This window comes from Nomia melanderi, chromosome 10 (genome assembly GCF_051020985.1).
Source record: "Nomia melanderi isolate GNS246 chromosome 10, iyNomMela1, whole genome shotgun sequence".
In the NCBI taxonomy this organism is placed as follows: domain Eukaryota; kingdom Metazoa; phylum Arthropoda; class Insecta; order Hymenoptera; family Halictidae; genus Nomia; species Nomia melanderi.
Window position 1 is genome coordinate 7385984 of NC_135008.1, and position 12430 is coordinate 7398413.

General features: G+C 52.8%; 1 protein-coding gene across 5 annotated transcripts in view; it reads right to left on the reverse strand.

Annotated features, from left to right (window-relative positions):
- Positions 1 to 12430, reverse strand: part of LOC116429692 (protein expanded) — a 120445-nt gene that overhangs the window by 27330 nt on the left and 80685 nt on the right. The window lies entirely within an intron of this gene.

The window sequence follows — 12430 nt, forward strand, 5'->3', positions numbered from 1 at the left end:
ATACTACGAATATTATAAACCTAACTATGATCACCTACTCTGCGTAATAAACCATATTAACACGTTACCGCAGTCAAACATTAAACTCAACCATATCTCACAATTCCGTTCTGTTTCTCATATTCGCACTCCGTACGGCCTCCTCACGAAAAATCCAACGGTGGCATCGTTAAATTCCAATCAATTTTTTATTATTTTACAGGTCGGTCCCCGTAAGTCCCATCGGGCTGCAGAAGGACCAGCCGACGAATGACTCGGACGAAACGCGCGCGCGTGGGTCTAGGGTGAAAAAGCGGGAGAAAGAGAGAGAGAGAGAGAGAGGGAGAGAGAGAGAGAGAGAGAGAGAGAGAGAGAGAGAGACCCAGTTCCCGGGGGCCGGAATTAAGACGATAATCCGAGGAGGAATTCTTTCGGGCCCACTCGAGGGTCCCCCGAAAGATCGATCTCCATCGGGGGCGCGGTTTCGAGGAACGAAGGCTCGTTTCCGGTCGTCCGGGACCATCGTCGACTGACAAATTAATTTTATCGGCCGGCGACGGTATTCCTTTATTATAATCGCGGAGCAAATACGAGCGGGGGCCCGGTCCCGCGACGAGACACACGATGAGAGGGAGCGAGGGAGGGAGGCAGAGCTGCCGACGGTCCCAAATGGGCCCGTACAAGGGGCCGCGCGTACGCGTCCTCCGGGTGCCCCGATATGGTCGTTGCGTGGAGCCTCGGAGACCCATTCTCCTCGCTCGACTTTTTGCACGGTCGATGGGGCCCCGAAACGCCGATACCCCTAAACGAGCGAAACAATGAAAGAGCTTGTCGGCGAGGAGACGGTTCGTGAATGAGAGGGCCATCCCAAACCTGTCCTGCCCACATGGGGCCAGACACTCTCCGGGGCCCGCGGACCCTCGCGGCGCGACAACGCGATTCCCGAGCTCGAACTGGATCGAAGCCCTCGGAGGAGCCGAAGGGTGGACCCAGGCCGCTTCCGCGGCTGTGGTTCGCCCGACGAGCCGAGGCGGACATAAACAAAATATTCGCGGGCCGGGCACGGCGATTGGCTGGCCCATTTGGTTATCGTAATACTTCGCCTATCCAAAATGTCGGATTTTCGACGGCAACGCTTGTCGACTGGACATTTTTGAAACTAGTGCTTATCTGTGTTATTGTTCGCGCGTTGGTGATCGTGTTACCATGCGCTTCAAATATTTCGAAATTACGCCGGTACTAGCGTTAAGTTAGCGAAGTTTAGTAAAGTGTTAAGTTAGCTGTAATCGTCGGTGAGGTATCGAACACTTTTGATCGCGTCTATCGCTGACAGTGAGCTTCTTGGGACGGCCTATAGTTCCGTTGCGCGGTGAAGGACTCGCGCGACCTGGGCCGGGGTCGGGCCCAGAATGCAACGGTAGGTTGGGAGCAGAACACAATCGACAGTGGTACGGGCGAGTTCGTTTCACAGAAGCGTCGCGAAAGTGTTTTCACGGAACGCATAAAGCCGCGACGTGATCCGTAAAGGATGCCGTGCGATGTCAGTGACCGAAACCGTCGCCGAGTCCCGCTTAGATTCCCGCAGCACCATTATCGGCTGGGCCCGCAATAAAATACGTTATCGTGACGCTCTTTCGTCGGGGAAATGATGAAACCCGCGCGAACCGTGTGCGCGACGGTCATTTGGTACGGCGTGAAGTGTCTAACTCAGACAGTATCCCCTTTTGGAATTTAACGCTGAAACTACTTAACAGATGGGTTGAAATGATCTCTTCTAATTCTTTCTATTACTGTTATTGTAAAGATGCAGCTGATTTTCTAAGAAACTATGATATACATTGCTTTGGTCCTCCGTGTATTCAAGGTCGTCGATCTGTTAGTATCATATCCTATAATATAGAGACATAGAGTATAATACTAATAAATCGACGGCTTTGACAATTTTCACAGCTATAAAATCGAAGCGAACGAAAAGGCAAATTCGATCTCGTGTAACGGTTAACCTTGGGATAACCATCGGATGACCTTCAGGTATCCTTCAGCGGAGTCGTCCTTGTAGGATCGTAATTCCTCTTATGGGGGAAATTTGCATGCCTGCTAGACTACAGTAGAGTTCCAGTGCATTAATGGAAATGTTAGGACAGCGAATGATCTATATCTACTATACAGGGTGATTCAAGGGTGGTGACAACTATTGGACCTAGCAACACCTTTCCCACTTCTAAGATCTTACAAACTCGGTGCTCTTCGAGTCATTGATTCACTCCAACATTTGTTTCTAATCGCACAGAAGAAAGGGCTGCGACTTGAAACAGTTGCACGAATCATTCTGTATACCGAGTGTCCTGATTGAAACCAGCCACTGAAACACCTCTATCCTCAGTAATAACAGTGCGGTTCAAGGATTGATACTTCATTGCGAAATAATCGCGTGTAGCAATATCATAAACAATCGTACAATGAATGTACTTGTAGAGGCGAATATAAACACACACGTGTGTGCGTGTATACATAGACATACGAATACGTATGCACCCACGTACACCGACGAACACGCACGTACACGCGCACACAAACACACAGAACGCGGAATCATTATAGGTTACGTTTCAAACATCTGCTCCTCAATAAAACTCCACGTCGTGAAGCCGGTCCGGGTAGTGTCGTTCGTGTTCGAACAGCCGCGCCTCGATTCTTCTTGACTCTCTCTACTCCGAACCCTCCCTCCCTCCCACCTGCCTCGCGTTCCTAACGTACGATACTCCTCTTTCTCTCCCTCTGACCCTCCCGTACGTCCTTCCCTCTCTTGCACCCCGTTCACAAGATACAGGGTAAGTCCTGGATAGTTCGACCGCATTTTCATGCAGTTTCGAGCCCATTCAAACTAATCTTGTAACCTAATTACGGTTTCGCAATATTTCTCGATACGGAATGTACAATGGACTGATATATTTGTCCTACTTAAACGAGGTTAGAGTCACGCTTCAATTTGTTTTCAAGTTACTGTAAAGTTCCCCGCCCACGTTGAAACATGTCGCGATGTACGCGCACTCCTAGGTTTTCATTTAGGTCTTAGCGATGACCAATTACATTTGCATTCGTTCCGAGTTCGACATCTGCAGGAACACAGGCTACATTGGAACGTGTATGATACCGGAGGATCGATCCACGCAACACGCTTCAATGTGTGCAGAGAGCTTAACCCGAAGGCAAATTGATGTTGACGCAGGCTTGACTAAACCTAGCACGCGAAGCCTGCATCGCAACATGTTTGGTCGTGCGAAGGGGGCTTAACGCGAACACAAATTGACGCAGCCTCGCTGAACCTAGGAGTCGACGGCTGCATCGCAACACGTCCGAGCGCGTGTAGGGTGCTTAAAGGGAAGAGAGTCGAGGATTCTCGGACACCCTGTATTTAGCATATTTCGATTTGCCCGAGATACACCGTGGAAAAGAGAAAGATAGAAAAAGAGAGAAAGAGATAGCACAGCCCCGTCTACCTCGTCGACGTCCGGTGTGTGCCACGTGTGGCATGCTGCCTTTCAGACACGAACGGGCCGGGATCGAGCCACATTCCGCGGTGGAGGAGCCGGCCAAGGATGAAAGAAGAGGAAGAAGGAGCCGGCAGCAAGCCGAGGGGATGTAATGCGCCTCGCAGGCCGCGGCGAAGAGGAAGAGACCGGGCACCGGGGGCTCTTCTCGCCGACTGCCGCCTGTGCTCCTCCACTTTCCTTTCCTTTCCTTCCCACCCGAACACCGAGGGGGGAGCACCGGGGGGAAGGGCGGGCGGGAGGCAAAGACAGAGCGACGATGCCCGCGGAGTAGGAGTACGAACGGCAGGAGGAGGAGGAAGCAAGGATACAGCGACGGAAAAAGGAAGAAGAGGAGAAGGACGAAGGGGAAGAAACGAAGAAGAAGAAGAAGCAGAAGAAGAAGAACAGGAAGGTTAAACCCGTACGGGAGAAGGTTGGGGGTGGCGACCTAAGAAGGTCAGAACATCGTATTTCTTGCGGACCCGGCGAGAGTCAGCGCGCCGCGTCATTAAAAAGAAAACTCGTGGGGAGCGCGCCTCTCGCGAGGAGCCGGCCGAAACTCCGCGAAAAATCCGCCTCGAGTCATCGTCCTCTAGTTCGCTCTCTCTTTCTCTCGCTATCTATACCCCTTTATACATAGTTCCAACATGTCTGGGGGATTAAAAGTGCAAACACGTAGACAGAGAATGTTATCCTCTTTTCTTACTTTTCCCGTTACCGAAGTCTCGGTAAGACTTTCGGGTGACAGCATTCTTCTATAGGAACTTCATCCTAGAGTATCGTTTTGGCTTTATCAGGATATCAATGACGCATTGATAACGATCGTTATTATCATTCGTATGTCTTTGTCCCCCCTGATGAAGTCAGTTGCAGCAAAACGGGACAAACTTCCAGCGGGACAAGACTCTCGAGGCACTGAAAACATTAAATCTGTCTTTTCCGTTACCGTTCGCCCCGCGGAATTATTACTCTGCGTCCGCTCGCCGCGGCGCGTCTGGGGGTTGTCCTTGCTCGAAGGTAGCCTCCTCGGTGATTGTTTCACCTGTTCGGTCCCCGGGTAACGCGCCGCGCCGCGCCGCGCCGCGCCGGTCTCGCAACGATCCTGCGCCACGGCAACCGACTCGCCTCGCGATCGAACCTCGTCCGGCCGCGCCGGGATAGATCCTCGCCGCTGATCGAGAAAGTCGTAAGTCAGCGGGAGAAGTTGCTTCTTTTCGTTGCGATCTCTCCCCTTCCCCGCCCCGCTCCCTGCCCCCCTCCCGCGGTCCATCGTGTAGCCGAGGGCACCTGTGTTACCCGAGGTATAACCCGACCATTACCGGGGAATGTTGCCCGAGGGCTAACCCTGGCCCTCGTGTAACCAACCATCGGGGCCCATGGGGTCCATCTTATCCCACTAGAGATTCCCTCCAGTCACGGACGGACCGAGATCTCGCGTCGCTCCGTCTCTCTTTCTCTCTCTCTGCCCGTCTGCCTCTCATTCTCTCGAGTTTTGTTGACCGCCACGCCCAGGAACGAGAGCCTAGGTTCTTGCTATTGGGCAGTAAATAAGTTCAGCTGCGAGTACGATCTAGTTCCGAGGAGTTAATCAAGAGTTATTGGAAAGCCGGGTAGGCGCGATGAATAAGAAGCCAGTACCGGCGGGTTGGAAGATGGGATTGTTATTTCAGTGCCACGCGAAAATAGTGAGAGACAGGCTTAGGGGGATCGTGGATTCGAATAGCTTCTTTCCGGAATTCGACCGAGACGCGGCTCGCGTTGAAACGGGAGAAAACGAAGGGAAAAGAGGGTAGCCGGGAGCACTCGGCTCGAGAAACGACTGGAATTCGGTAACGAACGAGGAGACGGAGACGAGGGGCCGTTCCGTTCGTGGGGATTCGCGCTTCAGGAGATGAAAAAAACCGCGGGGGAACGATCCCCATAAAACCCGGCGGTTTCCCAGAAAGAAACAATGTTCCCTCTCCAAGTTCCGTGGCGCAGCAATACGCCGTAACGGTAATTACACCCATAATCACCCCTGATTGCTGAGAGAGTGCCCCGGTCTCCTCTGGCTTCGCGCTCGCTATCTTTTGCACGAGCGGTCGGCTCCCCGGCTGCTTTTGCCAGCGCCAGGCAGGGAAGAATAAGAAACCGGGACCTGCTCCGGGAGAACCATCGCGAGGGAACTCGCGAAAACGCAACAAAGAATATTCCCGACGAATAAACGCGGGATAGATATGTCGGTCGGTAGGTGCGTGTCGCTGGCGCTCGGATGATTCGTGCCGTGGGAACGGTAAGCGAACGTGTTATTAACGGCAAGAATTAATGGCGCTGTTTGCAGATTCCATCTGACGATTAGAGGCTCGGAAGATGTACTTGTATGATGAATACCCTATTAGAGACGTGCAATTACTATTAACGTGACGCGTTTTGCGTTACTCGATCGTCGCGGGAGTCTCGATTAGATTCTCTCCCGTTGATGGAACAAGACGATCCTCATGGGTTCTCGCATTTTATTAATGGCGAAATAAATCAAACCGACATTCTCGAACACCATTGGAACTCTGAGATAAGAACTCTAGTTCCCAGGAGAGAATCGCGCGACCTCTTTGGAAATTGCATTAGCTCTTACAATATTGCCTCCAAATCTGCAGTATTCCTTTCAGAAGCAGTTAGTCTTAGAAACCGTGGTACCATGTTAGAAACTATGATATTGCCTTGAGAACTGCAGTGTCGCTTCGCAAGCAACAGTTAAAGTTACAATTCATTTATTTCGAAAACAAGTTTCCAGTCATACCGAACGTATAAAGGGAAAACGAAGCACGAATATCGCGAGAGCAACTTCGGTGCCGCTCGAACGAAGATGAGCGAGCTTCGTCGCCGCGTTAACGCGCCGAAATCGTGTCCGGGGCTTATCCGGGGCGTTATTACACGCCTGGTAACGAAGCGGGCCCCGCGTTACCTCGCGGAAGACAGATGGAGTTCCGTTGAACGGGGGATAAAATGTGGCTTCCACCTAGCAGTATCGCTACCACGGGAACGACGGCGTCGTGGTACCAGCAGCAGCGCCACCAGCGAGACCGCGCCACTCCTCCACTGGAGGCGACTATCTGGACCTCATCGCATATTTCATCCCGATCAAATTATTCCGAGGAACAAAACACGTCGGGCCACGTCGAACAGCGAGAGAACGTTGCTGGTTCCCTTTTCGCCCAGCGACGGGATACGGGGTTACATGAAACCTCTCGATCCGGCCACCGTAGTCAACGGAAACGGAGAAACTCGAACGAGATTATCACCCTTCGTCCGTGAATCGTCCTAGCAACCTTATCTACTGATTTCATTGATAACGACTCTCGCGAATTTCCCTTTTAATTGCTTGATTTCGAGGGTCATTAGTTAATCAAACTTTCGCATTTCAAATACAACATTGCGAAGAGATAATAGAATTATTTAGACATCAACAAATTCTTTCTGTTTTCAATGGTATAATTTATCATCCTACGCTGAAGGTTCTGTATACTATAAGAAATTTTCTTCCAGTTTTTCACAGCGGAACTCGTATTAATGTTAGAATCGTATTTAGTTCCGATATAATTACGTTATCATAGATGACTAGAATAAACATTGATAAAACAGATAGCTGTATCAAGTCGAGTGGTGATTGAGAGCCACCTCTCCACTGCAAAGCGTTAACAACGACATTTCGAAGGATTAAGAGAAGAAAGAAGGAAAATCGGCGTACCGTCGCCGTGGGCATCGAACGACAGGCTCGCCAATTGATAGAAGAAAAGGAGAGTCGAACCCGGGGACTGCTAATATATCGGCGACGCGAACCCAGAAACTGCCTGCCCAACATTCCTTCCTGGATGCGCGTTCCTTCTTCTCCTCCTCTGTTCCCTTCTTCCAATCCTCCCCGTCCCACCATCCGGAGTCTCGCCGCCATACTCTCTCTCTCTGTCTCTCCCTCTCCCCGCACCCCTCGCACGAAGTACACAAGCCGGGGGAGAGGGAGGGAGGGCAGGATGTGCTGCCGGGGCCCGACATGCACGGGGCTTCATTAGCGTTCGCGTAATATAAATCAAACGACGACGCGTTTTAATTTATAAAACGCCATTACACCTTATGAATGACCCATTCATGTGAGAGGCCTCGCTTCGCGGACACGTGTCCCCGTTGTTACGACCACGAGGGTCGGAAAGGGAGAGAGAGCCAGGACGTGGAGAGAGGTTCAGAGGAGAGAGACCGAAACGACCGATGAGGATGAACAGCGTTGAACGGGGAAAGAGTGCAAGAGAGAACGAACGAACGAACGAAAGAAAGAGAGAAAGAGAGAGAGAGAGAAAGAAAAGGAAAGAAGGAGAGCAACTCGGGGGACGGGTGGCCAGAGGTTTAGCGAATAAGAAAGGAGAGGGAAGATGGGGAAAGGACGTCGAAAAAGAAGGCCCGTGGAGGGACAAAGAGGAAGGGCAAACGGAACGCAAGCCGTGTCTTCCACGAGGAATTTTCTCTCATGAATCGACGATGATTCGATCCTCTTCGAACGGAAACGCCAAAACGGAAGAGCAGCACGCAGTCGACGGCGATGAAGAAAAGCCTAGGAATGCTCGAGGAGGGAAGAAAAAGAGTAAAGAACCAGGAGAAAAGAAATTCCTCGAGGAACGGGGCTCGACGTTCGGCAATTGGTGCGAGGAGGTGTGCTGGCTCGCGAGAGAGGACCGAGAGAGCCGACGGAGAGAGATCGGCATGTATAATGGAGGGGTAAGGGAAGGACGTTGAAGCCCTGTTGTGACGCAGCCTTAGCTCCATCGAGGTATATACCCACTCTGGACCTGCCGGGGCCCATTCTCTGCTCGCTGCCCGGCTACTCCCACCCCGTGCCGCTGCTGCCCGCCGCCCCTCCCCACCACACCGCCTCCCTTCCGCCCTTCCGCCACTGAATCCCTCGGTCCCGAGGTCCTCGCGTCTCCACCACCGCCGCCGCGCGCGCGCACACCGCTTCCACTCGCCGCCTCCGTCCCGCGCGTCGACGATTCCTGTCCTCAAAGTCCTCCTTCCACATTCCTGGGTCCCGAGTCGCCGCGCCGCGCCGCGCCGCGCGGCCGGAGACGCTTGGGCGGGAGGTGGAATACGAGAGGCCCTATACAAATCACCGGGCTACCGTCTTACCCAGGCTCATTCTTTCTCCTCCTTTCTCTCTCCTTTCCATTCCGGTCTGCCGTCCTCCCTTACCTCCACCCTCTCGCTCTTTCGCTCTCGCTCTTTTACTCTCGGCAGCGTCTTCTTCTTCTGCTTTTTCTTCATCTTCTTCTTCTTCTGCCTTTTCTTCATCTTCTTCTTCTTCTTCTTCTCCTTTTTCCTTCTCTCTGTACCTCTATCCCTCTCGATCCAAGCTATTATCTCTCTCATTTATCTCGCGTTCTCTCTCTGTTCTGTTTCTCTCTCTCTCTCTCTCTCTCTCTCTCTCTCAAATTTATCTCGCGTTCTCTCTCCCTCTCTCTTCCTTCCTCTTCCCACTGCTTCCTGTCCTGTCGTCCGTCTCCCTCGCGCAGTCCTCCCGCTCCGCAACCCTCACTGGCCTCTTCGTTCTCTCTGCCCTGTATAATACTGCAGGCACGAGGGGTGTGCCGCCGCCGGTCCTCGTTCCACCATCGGCCTGCGTCCACCTCCGGCCCGTTGCCGGGCTCCCCTGTTACCTCTCCGGCCTCATCCTCGCCACCGATCTCTCCGGGGCCCTTCTTCCTCCACCACATCGCGCACTTTCATATCCCTTCTCGGTCGGTCCCCTTTTTTCTCCTGTCGTGAACAACACGCACCTCTCGACCCTCGGTCGCTCGCGCGCGCGCACGCACGCACGCACCGCGCGTTGACGCCCAAAAAATTTGACGTTTCGTATAAATTACCCGCCGCGCCGTATGCGCTGGCCCCGACCGGCCCTGCTCGGGGCCCGTCTCCGGGCTGACTGCGACGTCCGGGGCCCGATCGCGAATAGTTACCAGCGGATGTTTTCATTTTTCATACTGGTATGAGAATTCGAACGGAATTCATGGTTTCCCCGTGAATTTCGATTTCGACGTCACGGGGCCCAATCAATCCAAGGGTTCACGGGATCCTCCGACGGGTAATTTCGCTGATGTTCCTCATCGTCGGTACAGGACCAGCAACAGGCCGCGGGCGAACCTTTCTCGATATCTATTTTTAGTGGGACCGTCCGGGCCCAGACGGTAGTGATTACAAAATTACAGCAGCGATTGGTCCGTGTCATTTCACGGCCACGGGGCAGACGGTGGGGGACGGGTGGAGGACGGAGAGGACTACCAGGAGGGACGAAACTGTAGGGGCTGAAGAGAAATGGGCAAGGGATAAAAAGACCAGCGCAACGACAAAGAAGGAGGAGAAGAAGGAGGAGAAGAAGAAGAAGAAGAAAAAGAAGAAGAAGCAGAAGAAGAAGCAGAAGAAGAAGAAGAAGAAGAAGAAGGAGAAGAAGAAGAAGAAGAAGCAGAAGAGGAAGCAGAAGAAGCAGAAGACGAAGTAGAAGAAGAACAAGAGGAAGGAGAAGAAGGTAAGATGGTAACGTCGCCGCGAAGATGAAGAGAACCAGGCGAACATCTACCGTGGTGCTTAGAGGATCCCCGGGGAGAAAAAGAGGTCGGGGCCCGAAACGTCTAGAGGGAAAACAGATGAAGAAAAACGCGCGCGCCAGGTAGAAAACAAACGAAGGGAACCGGCGAGAGTGCCAGATGAGGTCCTAGTGGCCACAGGGTATGGTTCGCGGACGCCGGAGAGAAACGGCGAGCACGATAGAGGGAAAGAGAGTCGGTGCGCTGGGAAGGGGTACACGGACAACGCACACAACGCTCCGGCAACCGACGCGGGCACGCATGCATGCATGCAGGGGTGTGAGCGACCTTTTTCTCTTTGTTTTGGCTTTTCAGAGATGCATTTTTTTCCTGTCGTGGCATGGCTCGCGCGCCTCAAAACCCGCCAGCTCGGGCCACGCCGTGATGGGGCCCCGCTGGAATGTTAGGAGGGAGGGGTTCCGCGCCGCGCAGGGCCCGGCGGAGGTCCAAGAAGGGTCCGCGCGGCGGACGGGTGGGGGTACCAGTCGGACCGGCTTGTCATGACTGGTAGGAAGGCAAGAGAGTAGAGCGAGGGGTGTAGTGGTGCCAAGAGTGTTCGGCGAGGGGGGACGGGGCGCGCGGTGGTGAGGGCACCACGGAAAGGAGGGAGGAGGGAAGAGGGGCACGGACGGCTCGGAAGCAACGGGCCCGGCGAGAGGAAGAAGACTGCGATATGCAGAAAGATTTCAAGATTAGTCGAGAGTTTCTGGACTACTCGGACCCCGCCGGGCATGAATCTTTATGCGGGTTCGGTGTGTGCTTTCTCTCTCTTTCGTTATACATCTTGCTCTACGTTCCTTTTTCTTTGTCTAGCGCTCTCTCTCTCTCTATCTCTCTCTCTCTCTCTCTCTCTCTCTCTCTCTCTCTCTCTCGTCCCCTCTCTCTTTCTCTCTCACTCCAGCTCGCTCTCTAGCGTCTAGGACACATTCTCCACGGACCTTCGCGGACAGACAGCAACGATTTTGGATCGGCCGGGGAATAGCGGACCGGACGACGGTGAAAGTATCTTTAGCGTTTGGAGGTCCTTTCGTTTTTCGTGCTGAGAGCTGGGCATGGTTCGCGCGATTTGACTCGACCAACGCTGTTTTCTTTTGTGATTCACTTTAGGGAGGAACTCGTGGGCAGACGTTCCTCCGCGGTTCTGCGTTGTGCCGTGTTTATGGCGATTTAGGTGTGATCCTTTTGCTCCAAGCGTATTAGGGTGTTGCGATTAGGAAATCCTCCTAGCCCCAATGTTCTCACGTCCGCTACACTATCGCTTTACTAAAATAAAAACATGTCGATCATACCAGTGACGTATCAACTTGATTCATAGCTTTTTCAATTTGACGCCTACGAGGTGCCCGCGAAGCGATCGCTAACACGTGAACAATAAGGTAATCGACATCTCGTTAACTCGATCGAGAAGCAGTAGTTCTCAAAAATTCCAATCGATAATCATTGACATTAAAAATCGGATTTTTCGGAGCCCGGTAAACGCTGGCGTCAAAATGCAATTATTCGGAGGCCGGTAGGTAAAGTGTTAAGCGGAAACTGTCCGAAGAGTGCCAGCGGAACATCGGCCCGCGTTCCGAGCGGGAATCGAATCGGATTCCAAATCAGCTCCATTGTGTCACGCTCGTTCCTCTCTTGAAAGACGAACAGCCTTGAGCCGGATTGGCCCGGGGCCGGGTCCAAAAGTCGGGTCTGTCAATCGTCCAGCTAACGACTGGGGCCCCGTCACGAAGTAATCTCGACCGAACAGCCCGAGAGGCTCTCGACGGTCGCGACGCGGAGGATTCGTGCGCGCGCGCGCGATCCCTCGCGAAACGCAACACCTAATGACTCGCGTGAGCATCGGTAACCCGATCTACTCACGGAGGAGGTTAAAAACTGGCGCGCCGTAATTCGAGGCGGATACGCTACCCCGCGAGTCATTCACGATGCTCACTGGGCCCGTCCGACCGCATTTCGTCCGTTAAACGGCCGGATCGACGGAAAACGGGGCACAGTTCCCCGCGAGGGGTCGTCGCGCGGTCCTCTGGGATAACTCGTTGATTGATGGTCGCCGATCACCGGCGATTCGGAATTGCTTGAAGACAATTGTATTAGGTCGGCCAGAAGGTCTCGTCGAATTTTCAAATTTTCAAACGGACAAATTTCACTGGATTATGTTAAATTTCGTTGAACTACGCGTTGCGGATTTCATTCGAGAACTTTCTATTTCGGCTGTGTTCGACCTATTCGCGATATTTATTAGCGCATTATAATATAAACGCCGTATTGAGAAGACGGCAAGAATTTTTGGCCAACCTAATCATATGCGGACTGTGGATCGTT